The sequence below is a fragment of the Amblyomma americanum genome, chromosome 3, assembly GCF_052857255.1.
Source record: "Amblyomma americanum isolate KBUSLIRL-KWMA chromosome 3, ASM5285725v1, whole genome shotgun sequence".
Taxonomy (NCBI): Eukaryota; Metazoa; Arthropoda; class Arachnida; order Ixodida; family Ixodidae; genus Amblyomma; species Amblyomma americanum.
Window position 1 is genome coordinate 97,293,945 of NC_135499.1, and position 12,668 is coordinate 97,306,612.

Here is a 12,668-nt window from a genome sequence, read left to right on the forward strand (position 1 = left end):
AATAGCTTTCAAAAAGGCAAAAGCTAAAGCCCGATATATACGGCGGAACGCGGAAAAAATGTCTTGGCAAAATTATGTGTCGTCCATAAACAGCTCGGTAACATCAAAAAAACTGTGGGAGCAGGTCAGAAAAGTAAATGGCAGCTATTCCCCATTCACCCTTCCTCTGCTGACGGATCCTGGAATTCAGACAAGTATTAAAGAACAGGCAAACATTTTGGGGCAACATTTTTTTATAGTTTCTAGTTCTTCCCACTATACACAGTCATTCTTAAAATGCAAAAACATAACCGAAAAACAAAGACTCCCTACGGCAGGCAGCACAAAAGAGCCTTACAATAATTTGATTACACTTCAAGAAATACAGAGAGTACTGTCTATAGGTAAACAAACTGCAGCAGGCCCCGACAAAATTCATTATGAAATGCTGTCCCATCTATCTGAGCAATCTATAGAAGTTCTGTTAAAATTTTTTAACGAAATATGGGTAGTAGGGAAAATACCAGCTGCTTGGAAAAAAGCCATTGTTGTTCCATTTCTAAAACCAGGAAAGCCACCAACCTCCCCTAACAGTTACAGGCCTATAACCCTTACAAGCTGTCTTGCCAAATCTTTTGAGAGTGTTATAAATATTAGATTAATGTTTATTCTGGAATCCCGAGAGCTTCTTGATGTCCACCAATGTGGCATTAAAAAAACATGTTCCACAATCGACCATTTAGCCCGCCTGGAAAACACAATCCGAGAGGCCTTTATACACAGACAACACTGCCTTTCAGTTTTTTTCGATATGGAGAAGGCATATGACACGACCTGGAGGTTCGGGATTCTTCGCGACCTGGCAGAGCTTGGTATCCGCGGGAGGATGCTGAAATATTTGAGCGACTTTTTATCCAACCGTTCTTTCCAAGTTCGTCTCGGCGCAACCCTCTCAAATAATTTTACTCAGGAAAACGGCGTTCCTCAGGGATGCATTTTAAGTACTACATTGTTCATAGTAAAAATGAATTCTTTAACCAGTATAATTCCACAGTCCATTATGTACTCGGTCTACGTTGATGACCTTCAAATTGCATGCACATCTTCTAGCCTGGCAACTTGTGAGAGACAACTACAACTCACAATAAACAAATTAGCACTTTGGGCAGACAGAAATGGATTTAGGTTTTCTCCACAGAAAACTGTTGCGGTTCTTTTCTCGCTGCAGAGAGGACTGCAGATTAATCCCACCCTCCACTTGAACGACATCACACTTCCAGTAAAACAAGAACACAAATTTTTAGGCTTAACTTTTAACAAAAAGCTAACGTTTCTACCACATATAAACACCCTAAAAAAGAAAGCCACCCAATCCCTGAATATACTTAAAGTACTCTCACGGAAGCGTTGGGGATCCGATAGGAGGTGCCTATTGCACATCTATCGCTCTCTAGTACGCTCTTCGTTAGACTATGGATCCATAGTGTATGGGTCTGCGAGGCCATCATACCTTAAAAAGCTAGATCCAGTACAAAACCTCGGGTTGCGCCTTTCAACTGGTGCTTACAGAACATCACCCATAAATAGCCTTCACGTAGAAGCAAATGAACCGACCCTCACCAACAGGAGAACAATGCTTACCTGTGCATACGTACTGAAAATAAGGTCGCTACCGAAACATCTTTGTTACACCATAGTTACAAAATGCCCATCCAGAACACTGTTCACCAACAAACCTCAAGCTGTAAAACCATTGCTCCTCCGCTTTGAAGAAATATGCCAAGAAATAAACATACTAGATGCACTTCCTGATGTTGCCCAGAGACCCGATAGGTTGCCACCTTGGTACTTGTTTCCTGGTGTATGCGATTTCGCACTGACACACATTCAAAAAATACATACCCCACTGGAATATATACAGCAAGAGTTTCTTGGAGTAAGCGAAAAATACAAGAATTGCACAGATTTCTACACAGATGGATCTAAGACAGCACTCTATGTAGGGAGCGCGATAGTGCAAGGGAAATGGGAAAAAGTAGTCAGGCTGCCTCAGTGCGCTTCAATATTTACAGCAGAATGCTACGCCATTGCTCTAGCTGTAGAACAAATATTGAAGAAAAACATACAGAACAGTGTTATCTACAGTGACTCCCTCAGCGTAATTACAGCAATAAACCCCAGAAACGCAACTGAACCCTTAATAGGAAACATAATACATAATGTAATACGAGCTGATTCACAAGGACATACAATAAAGTTTTGCTGGGTTCCCAGTCACGTGGGCATCAGCGGAAATGAGAGGGCTGATGCAAGCGCCGCACTTGCCCTTAACGCAAAAATAAAACCAGTAAACATACCGCATAAGGACTGCATCAAGTCAGTCCAGAATAAATTGAGAGAAAAATGGCAGGCCTCTTGGGACAACGAGGTTAACAACAAGCTGCACTTTGTAAAACCTGTCCTGGGTGAATGGAAGACCTGTAGGCACCAGGGACGATTTATTGAAGTAATTTTATGTCGTCTCCGCATTGGACATACACACATTACACATAATTTCTTACTAACGAAACAAGACAAACCTCGTTGTGAAAGATGTGGAGACGAACTAACAATGAACCATATTTTATTCTCTTGTGCAAAACTCGAAAAACTAAGAAATAAGCACTTTACGAAGTTTTATAATGAATACATTCCTTTACACCCAGCGCTGCTTTTAGGCGAAAATGCCATTGTTAACATATCTTCCGTTTTTAGCTTTTTAAAAGAAGCAGATGTTCTTCAGAAACTAAACTTTGATCCAGAGCTTTGCTTTAAAATGTGATGCATTTCAGCCATTTTCTCATTCCATGAGAAGAGGGCTGAGGTGGGTATTTGAATTTTTGGGAGCCTCAGGATCATTGCCCAGCCAACGATGGCTACTGAGGTTATCTGACCTTCTTGAAAGCGTTTATTTTTAGCAATTTATAAAATTTCTTCTTTTTCTTATTACTACCAGAACGTAATAGCAATTTAAGTCCTCTAAACGACCATGTTTCCTCCCACCTACAGAAAAGTGTTCATATACCTTGAGCCTGGCGCATGATAGCCTTAGCTGCTTATGTGCCATTAAACCCAACACAACACATAATCCTAGTGCCAATTCGAGATGCAAATATGACATTCAGTATCTGAACTTACAACTTGCAGTGCAACACAGTGTTCTGCATAAGCAACTGCCATAAAAGTTAATCACTGCAACAGGTATTCATGGGCTCATATGAGAATAAACTGACCTCATGCACTGAAGCAAAGTTCATCCATAGCAAAATAGTTCTGCTGTATGACCCTACGACGCAAGAACTAGTTTTTTATTGGGGTTTAGCATCCCAAAGCGAATGAAGCTATGAGAGATGCCGTAATGAAGGGCTCCAGAAATTTTGAGCACCTGCATTAGAAAGTAAAAAACAAATAAAAACATTCCCCTATGCACCTTGGTTTCGGTGACTGTTGGCTTCCTTGATATGTTTGTCAAACGAGCCTTTTATTTCGTTTGCCTTGTCTGCTAATAGCATAACGGGGGTGTCGGTTCTGGCAATTTTGATGCCATAGGTAGCATAAGAGGGCTCTCACAGTTTCCGCCCTCGCCGTTAGATGACGTTCTACGTCACACTTGCGGTATTACAGGACCTGCTACGTCTACCGCTATGGACGAGGGTGGCGCTGGTGAACACTCTCAAGCTTCGCTTACACGCAAAACATAAATACCCACGAAAGCAGCAGATTAGACAGCCGTCGCCGTAGCTAATTTGGTAAGAGCACCGGACGCGATATTCGGAGGTCGTGGGTTCGGATCCAACCGGCGGCATGGTTGTTTTTTCTGCTGCTGTATAAGTAATTTTCTTTAAACCAATTTATTGGCACTAGAATTTAAAAAAATAGGAACATTTTTCTATGCACCTTGGTTTCGGTGACTGTAGGGTATATATATATATATATATATATATATATATATATATATATATATATATATATATATATATATATATATATATATTGTTCCGTGACGGTCAGCAGAAGTACGAGATGAGATGATGGATGGCAATGAGATGTTTTTAATGGCCACTGGTCTAGCGAGTCCGCTCCGTCTCTGCCCACCGCACCGCCAACGCCGTCTTCTTCGTCACAATATATATATATATATATATATATATATATATATATATATATATATATATATATATATATATATATATATATACAAGCATTATTTTTCTGATAATTTCGTGCATGCATGTTCACAAACATATGTACACAAACGACATTTTGAGGACCACGAAGCCGTTGGTATGACTTGAGAACATCATTCTGAGAATGTTTTGAGGACAATCCAACCTGGGACATTATGAGGACATATTGAGGATGTTTTAGAGGACCTGATGACGTTTGGATTATTTGAGGACGTCCTCAGGATGTCTGGTGTTGTGTGGGTATATTCAACACACCACTCCCATGAAAGACAGGTTTCACATCCTAGAACTGCGGAGACGCACCCTCTATGTGCGATCTCTTCCAGCCAACATGTCACACGGAGACCATAATGGTCGGCGCTTGGCACGAGCGGAAGCCCTAGCCCGACATTATGGCAACAAAACAGGTGTATACTACGTAGACGCCTCCGGCCCTCGATCACCACGGGAGATGGTGGTAGCGGTAGTTCACAGCAGCAACACAGTTAATGGCCTTACCTTCAGAGCCCGCAGTGCAACACAAGCAGAAGAGGTAGCGATTGCTCTCGTGCCCTCTCATTCCGGTTCAAAATACATAATCACCGACTCGCGCGGGGCCTGTCGGAACGTCGAACAAGGTTGCACACCCTTCATAGCCTAATGAATCTACGAAAATTGCATACGGGATGCTGACCCCGCACACCGTTACCTTATATGGGCCCCTGCTGTTGAGGGGTTGGCAGGAAACGAGGCAACACACGCAGCCGCCCGCGCGCCCTCTTGCCGGGCTGTTTTCTCCTCCCCCACCAGATCAGGAACCAAATTTAAACCCGGTCTATATCGTCAATGATGTTGCAACTTGCAATCAGATTAGTCATCGCCTTTGCCTTCGCCCATGCAAAGGCCTCAAGAAGGCGGATGAGCGGCGCCTGCTGCGCCTTCTCACCAATACATTAATGTGCCCGGCAGCACTAAAACATTTTGACCCCTCCTTTAACGGCAGCTGCCCACACTGGATAGTGGTGTCTTCTGACACTTATCGCATGATGTGGGCCTGCCCCTCCAACCCGGCTGTTCCCTCCATCCCCAACCTAGCCCGGGAGGACTGGGAGGTTACCCTGCTCGGCTGCCACGACTTACGCCCGGGCAGCGGCCACCGCCACTGGGGTCCCAAACTCGGGACCTCCACCTAGTGCTCGTAAAGATCCGCCCCTTACGGGAAGATCCAAACATACCTCCTGTGCCTTCCTAATAAATGTTTTCACCTCCACCACTACCCCCTTATAACAAAATGGAAGAAAAACACTGAAACTGGTGACAACGCGCAACAAAACACAGCTACAGCATACGCAATTCAAAATACAAATAACAGAAAGGAGGATATAGCAATGCTAAGATAAAATGTAAAAATTTACTGTAACTAATGATATTACCCAATCACATAAATTGGGGATATACTATAAGCAGTGATATGTCCTGATCAAAGAAAACGCTATAAAAACCACAAATAAAAAAAATGACAGAGAAACAACGATCGAGCAGCAACAATAGCGATATCAGATACCCAAGACACCGTGATAGCAACACAAAAAATATTTCTAGGACAGTGGAAAGCACGAGCAGAGCCGAGGTGAACAAGAACAGAATTTAGTCAAGCAATAACTAATACCTCCCGAGAGTACCACTGTTCTAGAGTAAAGATTTTAACATTATGAACAGGAGTTTCTGTAGCCCATGCGTTTTCCATGGTCCTATACCTTTCGAGACTGAAAGACCTTTAATAAAGGGTGGTGAAGTTCTCTTTAAGTTGTGAGCTAAAATTCTCGTGCTCTAGGCAGTCCAGTAGGAGATGACATATATCCTCATCATCGTGACCACGTGCACATCCTGGATCGTTTGCACGCCCAATTTTATATAGAAAAAGACACGTGTTGGCTGTTCCCGTTCGTAACGGTAAATGAGAGTTTCTAGACTTCTGTTCAGTGGTAGTGGGATTGAAAACCATGAGAGGGAGCCAATCTGATAGAGGTTGGAAGTTCTATAATTTGGCTGGGACCATATTTTTTTCCCTCATAAACATTATCATTTATCTTAAAAGACGGCGGAATTCACAACCTGACAATGGTAGGCTAGACGTTCTAGATTAGCATTAACATTAGCAGTAGCGATATGGCTTGCAGTATCGATGCAGAGTACGCAGTTTGTTTATATACGAGAGCATTGTGCACGTCGAGCTGAGCTAATGTCGAACTGCCCTAAGACGAAACAGCAAATCTGCGAAGCACATTTACCACTGAGCTCACCTGCTCTTCTAGAGCTTTGGTTGCCTATTGTTCACCTTTGACCGTGGGTATGCAGACAAAGTCGTCGTGAACGGCTTCCGCCGATACTCCTAATAGCCGACTAGTCACGATATTATGACTTGCAATGTTGCGTTGGTAACACTAAGTGAAGCTGGCGCTTTGAATTTCCCAGTCTTATTTGTTTGAAAGTTGAACGCGGCTCGCCTAGGATGCCAGCAGCGTCCAGGAGCCGCGTCCATTCGAAAACACATACCTGCTTTCAAGTCGACATTTTATTGTGTGCTGTTTTCGCACGTTCCGCTCTACCTTCATTCACTGCAGCCGTCGCGCAAACCTGGGGTAAACTCGGGCAGGCATAGAACTCGGCGCATCGCGCATAGCCGTCTTGATGACATAGACAGTTAATGTAATAGGACCGCTAATGTGGTCCATTGAAGGGACATGTTGTAACTGGCATTGCGGGGTGAACAGAAAATGAAGGTCACCTAGATAATCTCATGGAGATAGTGTTCTATACCTTCTGTCGTTGCATTATGGATTTTTTGGATCACAGTCGTTTCTCTACACCTGAGTTCCTGCCAGCTGCAAGCATGCTCTTGGGAATGCTCAGGGAGTGCCCTTTAGTACCACAGAGGCTCCAAAAATTACTGCCACAGTTTTCGCTCGCTCACTCACTCACACATTCACTCACTCACTCAACTACTATGCCAATTTGTGCAGATGCGGCTAGAAAAGGAGCATATTTCGTCCCTTCGTCTCGCTTCATTCCTTGAAAATGAATAAATGAAATTGCCTATCCGAAGCAATGTGGAGTCTAAGGCATGTGTCGGGGTTCATAGCTCTCCAACTTCTAATTTTTTAACAGCTTGTGTAGTGTGAATGCAGTACAATCGTGGGATTATAAGTTATGAATTTGAAGTTTAAAATCACGCTATCAGGCCAATAGATGTATTTAGAATGGAAGCCAGACTCTTTCCTTTTGACTACAGGGAATCTCCACCTAAAAAAAACACCTTTCAATTCACATTAGCGTGTTTATGTAGTGCTCCCTCGAATAAAGATTACGGAAACAATATATCTGGCTTCGTCTAGAATGGCGCCTCTAGTTCGGATTGAATGCTTTCCTTTTTTATGTGAACAGAAACGCGACGTCTTAGGGAAGATTTATCTCATTTAGGAAATCACTCACTGCCATTTTGTATTACAGAAATTAGAGGCAGCGAATTCCTCATGTGTGCAGCAATAATGCGTCTGGCTCTAGATCAAGAATAAAGAATATTAGTGTGTTGTGAAAAAGCGTGTTCGGATCATTGCCATGGCAAGCATTTCAATAGTACAGCGTTGAATTTTACCAGAAAAGTAATTTTTTCTTTCATATAAGTTTAAATTCTAAATGGGAGAGCCACGTTTGCATTTCCAACTTTATACCAGGCTGGTGTGTCATAACCGTACCATGTAACCATCCAGCTTAAACATATTCTTATAGGAACAGCGTTGAGGTTTTTACCTTAATCTATTCTACTAATCGGATGTCTGAAAAGTGCAATTTACATTAGCATAGTGGTTTTCAAAATGGAAGAATACGGTCAGGATTAGCTGCCGGTTCAATTCTTCAGTTCTCTAAAGCCGAAAGCCGTAGTCCAGAACTTTTCATTTCTTCTGCCATGCCTCTACAGGAATGCTACTCCGAGCTGCTGGCGGAGGACGAGCAATGCTTGCAGGTGAGTTATACATGCTCTCATTTTGAGCAGGACAAGCTTAGTTGAATAATTCTAGGTATTCTCCGTGCGAATATGTTTCGTGTTATGTTCATTGGGCTATCTTCAAAACCTCTTGCTGCAGTGTAATCGTGCCATAAAGAATGTTCTGAAAGCAGAAATTAGTCGGCCACCAGTTCCTATTGGTCCATCATAAGAGGGATATCGCATTCAACGCTGTGTTATGTATAAATTCATGTAGCACCGAACTATACAATAAAGCTATAAGAAGTTTTGTAAGTTGCCGTAAAGTTACGTTCTACATTAGGATTTTGCATGAAGATTAGAAATGAACATATAACGGCGTATTTTACATCGAAATCTTTAACATTCAAAGTAATGGTTACTCTAATGGTGTGTTTGAAAATATTATTATAAAGTTAAAAATTGACAACTAATAATGTATTTTGTATAATTAACTTAATTACTTTCTAATTATACAGTTCTGTAAAATATCTTTCTGAATAAAATTGTAATGTTCGAAGCAAAATTTTAAAACATTATTACAAATATACTGAGCGCACTGGGTCCCAAACTATTCCCAGTACTCTTACAATAAAAATTACAACTAGCAGTACTTTTCAACTGCATCTCAGACTGTGCCTGCCATACATTGAATATACTGACGAATTATTTTGCTACGAAGCTTGCTTATTACCCATCTGCCACTTAAAATCGTGAGGCACCACTTAGCAATGAATGCATAAGCTTGACATGTGACATAACTAGTATATAATTTTTCAGTCTTAAAAACCCGTTTTCTTAAAATTTAACAAAGCGTCGGTATTATTCTAAGCTGCCTGCACCATCGTGAACATGCGGCTTTCATTAAACTGTGTAAATGTTTTTGGCGGATTATTTTATTATTTGACCTTAAACAGATTCTCATAGTTTGATCCTTACTAACCTCTTTTATCACTGTCATTGCTTGTGAAGCTTTTCTAGCAGCCTCCTTATTTACTCCTGGAAATCTAACTTCTCCGACACAGCTGACTCTCCAAATAGCGTTATGAGTGATTAAATCTTTGTAGAAATCATCCGCCTCTTCTCTTTTAAGCTAATTACCAACATTGCTTATGAAATTGCGGTCGCAGTCTCATCTGCGAGTGGGAGCTTTCCACCATTCCTTCTCCAGTCTAATTGTAAACTTGAATGTGTAGTTCTGTGTCCCCTAGCAAGAAATACACACACAGAAGAGCTACAGTGGTCAACAAGATCAGTTGTGTGCCTTAAGGATTGTTATGAGTTCGCGCAGGAATGTTATTTGCGCATCGTACCACCGGTCCCATGAAGGAGACACCAAATCTCTATCGGATGAGATATGCAAAGGTGCTTACGCACGCATCATTTTTTAACTCTAAAAAATAGTTCAGGCTTCCGCTCTTGAGCGTCCTCCAAATCGCGTTTTCTTTCAAGTACTTGACAAACGATGTCAATCTTCGTGGAGGAGGAATGATGCTCATCTACTGCATGCCCATCTACTGCGTAGCTCATTGCTGAATCTTGTACCGTGCGCGAAATGCAGTGCACTGAGCTGATGACTGCGAACATGTTTGTTACTGTGGTTTGTAGTTTTCTGCATTAAGGTGGGTTATATTTAGCTAATTTCAATAGCTTACATCGTAACGTACATATTTGATCTTGGCGGTGCGCAGCTGCAAGCTTCAGCGCCTTTGCTCCAAATATGTGATTTATCAAGTGGTGAGAAAGTATTTCTGAAATTTTCTTGAGACAGGAGAGGAAAAAATACTTTGAGCCCCACGCCTAGGCGAGCTCAGCCAAATGGCGCCCGGGAAACGCGGCGAAACTAAGGTAATGTATGAAGCCGAACGCACAGCCCAACATCTTAAAGCACTCCAAAGATTTTCGTCGGATTGAAGTACTGTAAAAAAAAGATTATCCAAAGTTCATACGGGATTAAAGCCCAACGCCTTGTTCCTATATGTATCATCTCCAGCTTCGGATTCGAAATAATATTTTTCACCTTTCATTCCCCCGTTCTGCGCTTTCAAATGCTCTGGAGCGGCGTTAATCCTGCTGACGTGGGAGCGTATAGGAGCTGAAGCAGTCAAGAAATATAAATATTTGACATTCCCGAACATGAGCTTTATGTTCCCGCAAAAGAAGGACAAATTGTGGATTAACCCATCGGCAAGGCAAATTAGCAGCGGCAGAGCACTATGGCGCCTCACGCATTGAATACAGCGAGTGACGCTGAGCGGGCTAGCTAACGCGAGAAAAGCGGCTGAGCACGACAGGACATTAAGCGCAAACAGCGCCGAGATGGCTGTCGACCTGGTAGAATAACAGGTGATTGAGGCCACTCTTCTGAACTCAATGTATAAACACCATTCGCGCATAAAGTTTATCTATTCTGACTGATCCTGCCATCAACTAGACGTCCCTTTTTTTCAACTGCTAATTCCCTATGTAAACTGTCCATCTTTCCTTTGTAGCTGTGTGGTTGCGTCTGGGTGGATGGTTATGAGTAATTACAAACTTTAAATGAATAATTACCGTGCAACTGTAGCCGATTGCATGACCATCAGCACGCGCGGACAACACGACCACTGTGGATATCTCAGCCTAAATGCTGCCGGTAAAAATGCCACAGCACTTAGCAATAATTGTTCATTCCTCGTTTCCACATGCTTGCGTATTACAGTAACAATGTTGAAAATTTAGAGCACTCCATTCATTTTCCTTTGCAGCACAAATGGGTGTGTAGCTTTGGCGAAGGAACCGAGGCACTTTACTCATCATGATCAGAGGGCACTGGGAGCGAAGAAGCTTACTGGGGGTGGAGAATCATATATCAGCACTTTAGTCAGGGTTATTTGGTGAAGGGTATGATGTGCTTCTTACATTTTTGTATCGGATATACATTCCACCTTTTTTGTGACCAGTGATTTATCTCGGAATGGAGACCTGAACTAGCTTGCCTTTAAAATCATAGTCCTCTCATTTCAGCTGCTTTGCGCCATGTTAGAAAAGCAACACACGCTACCTAGTTTCGGCAAGGCGGAAATTTGGTAAGTGTTCATTTTCGCTCTCAGCGCAACACGAACGGGACACAAGACGAAGGACTAGCACAAACAAGCGCTGACTATCAACTGGTTTTTTATTGAAGAACGCAAAGCATATAAATACAAACACTTAACTACTTATCAATCGACAAAAGTTATCTGGAAGGCACTTGGGAGGTTAGATAGCTCAATTCCCTCTCGGTTAACGTTATGGAAGGGCTGCTGATACATTTTGCGCCGTTGTGGTAAATATATAAAGCTTCCATAACTTCGCGTGTTAATTTATTGTTATGTCGGAACAGGATGCGCGTGTTCTTGTAATCGGGAACACATTGGCATTTTTTTGCACCGGAAAGACGCCTGGGCAAGGGGGTCCCCTTTAGCTCTCCTTTCTGCATGATCCTTTTCATGCCTGCATTGGCATTGCCTGCTGTGGGAGCCTGTGTGAGACAGGGGGTCATTTTTTCTGGTGTTTTCATGCTCCATTAAGCGTTTATTAACGCACTTGCCAGTCTGGCCAATGTACATGGCACCGCAAGAGAAGGGGACCTGGTATACCACCCCTAGCTCGCAAGGTATAGATGGCGACACATGACGCACTTGACAAGCACCCCTCTTGCTCTTGCCGTAGTGCCTCTGATTCACCTGTTTGCACATTGCGCTAAGTTTTCTAGGTGCATAAAAGACGACATCAAGGTCGTATCTGCCCGCAACTTTTTTCAGTCCATGTGACAAGCAGTGTGCATACGGGACCACAGCCGGCTTTTTCTTTTTGGCTTCGTTCGGCTGAGCCCCATTCTTGAGCTGCCTAAGAAGTTTCTCCGCTGCCCTGGAAATGAGCTGATCTGGGTACCCGTTCACACGTAACCTGCCTGTTTGCGCCAAAATGCTCTCTCGCGTCCTTTCATGGCAAGATTTCCTGAGAGCTGATTGCAGGCAAGATGCGGCAATGCCCTCCTTTATGAGCTTAGAATGGCCAGACCGGAAGTTTAGCAATGGTTTGGCAGTCCTCGGGCGATACCACCAACACAAGTGTCCCCCCCCCCCCCCACACACACACAGTGCCAAATCCAAAAACTGCAGTTCTTTGTTGCTGGGAACCTCAGTTGTGAACCCCAGCCCACGTCCGCATTCCTTAAATGTCTTCAGAACGTCGACTAGACTTCTAGGCAAACTGCCTGTTCGGGTGAGCACCAAGAAATCGTCGACATACCGAAAAATTCTGACAACTACCCCATCCAATGCCTTTTCAATTTCCCTATCAACCCTGCTTAAAAAGATGTCGGCTAACACAGGTGCCACCCTGGAGCCTATGCAAACCCCCGACGCTTGTACAAAAGCCTTTCCCTCCCAATCAACTACTGTTGCAGATAGATAAAATGACAATATTTCTAAAAA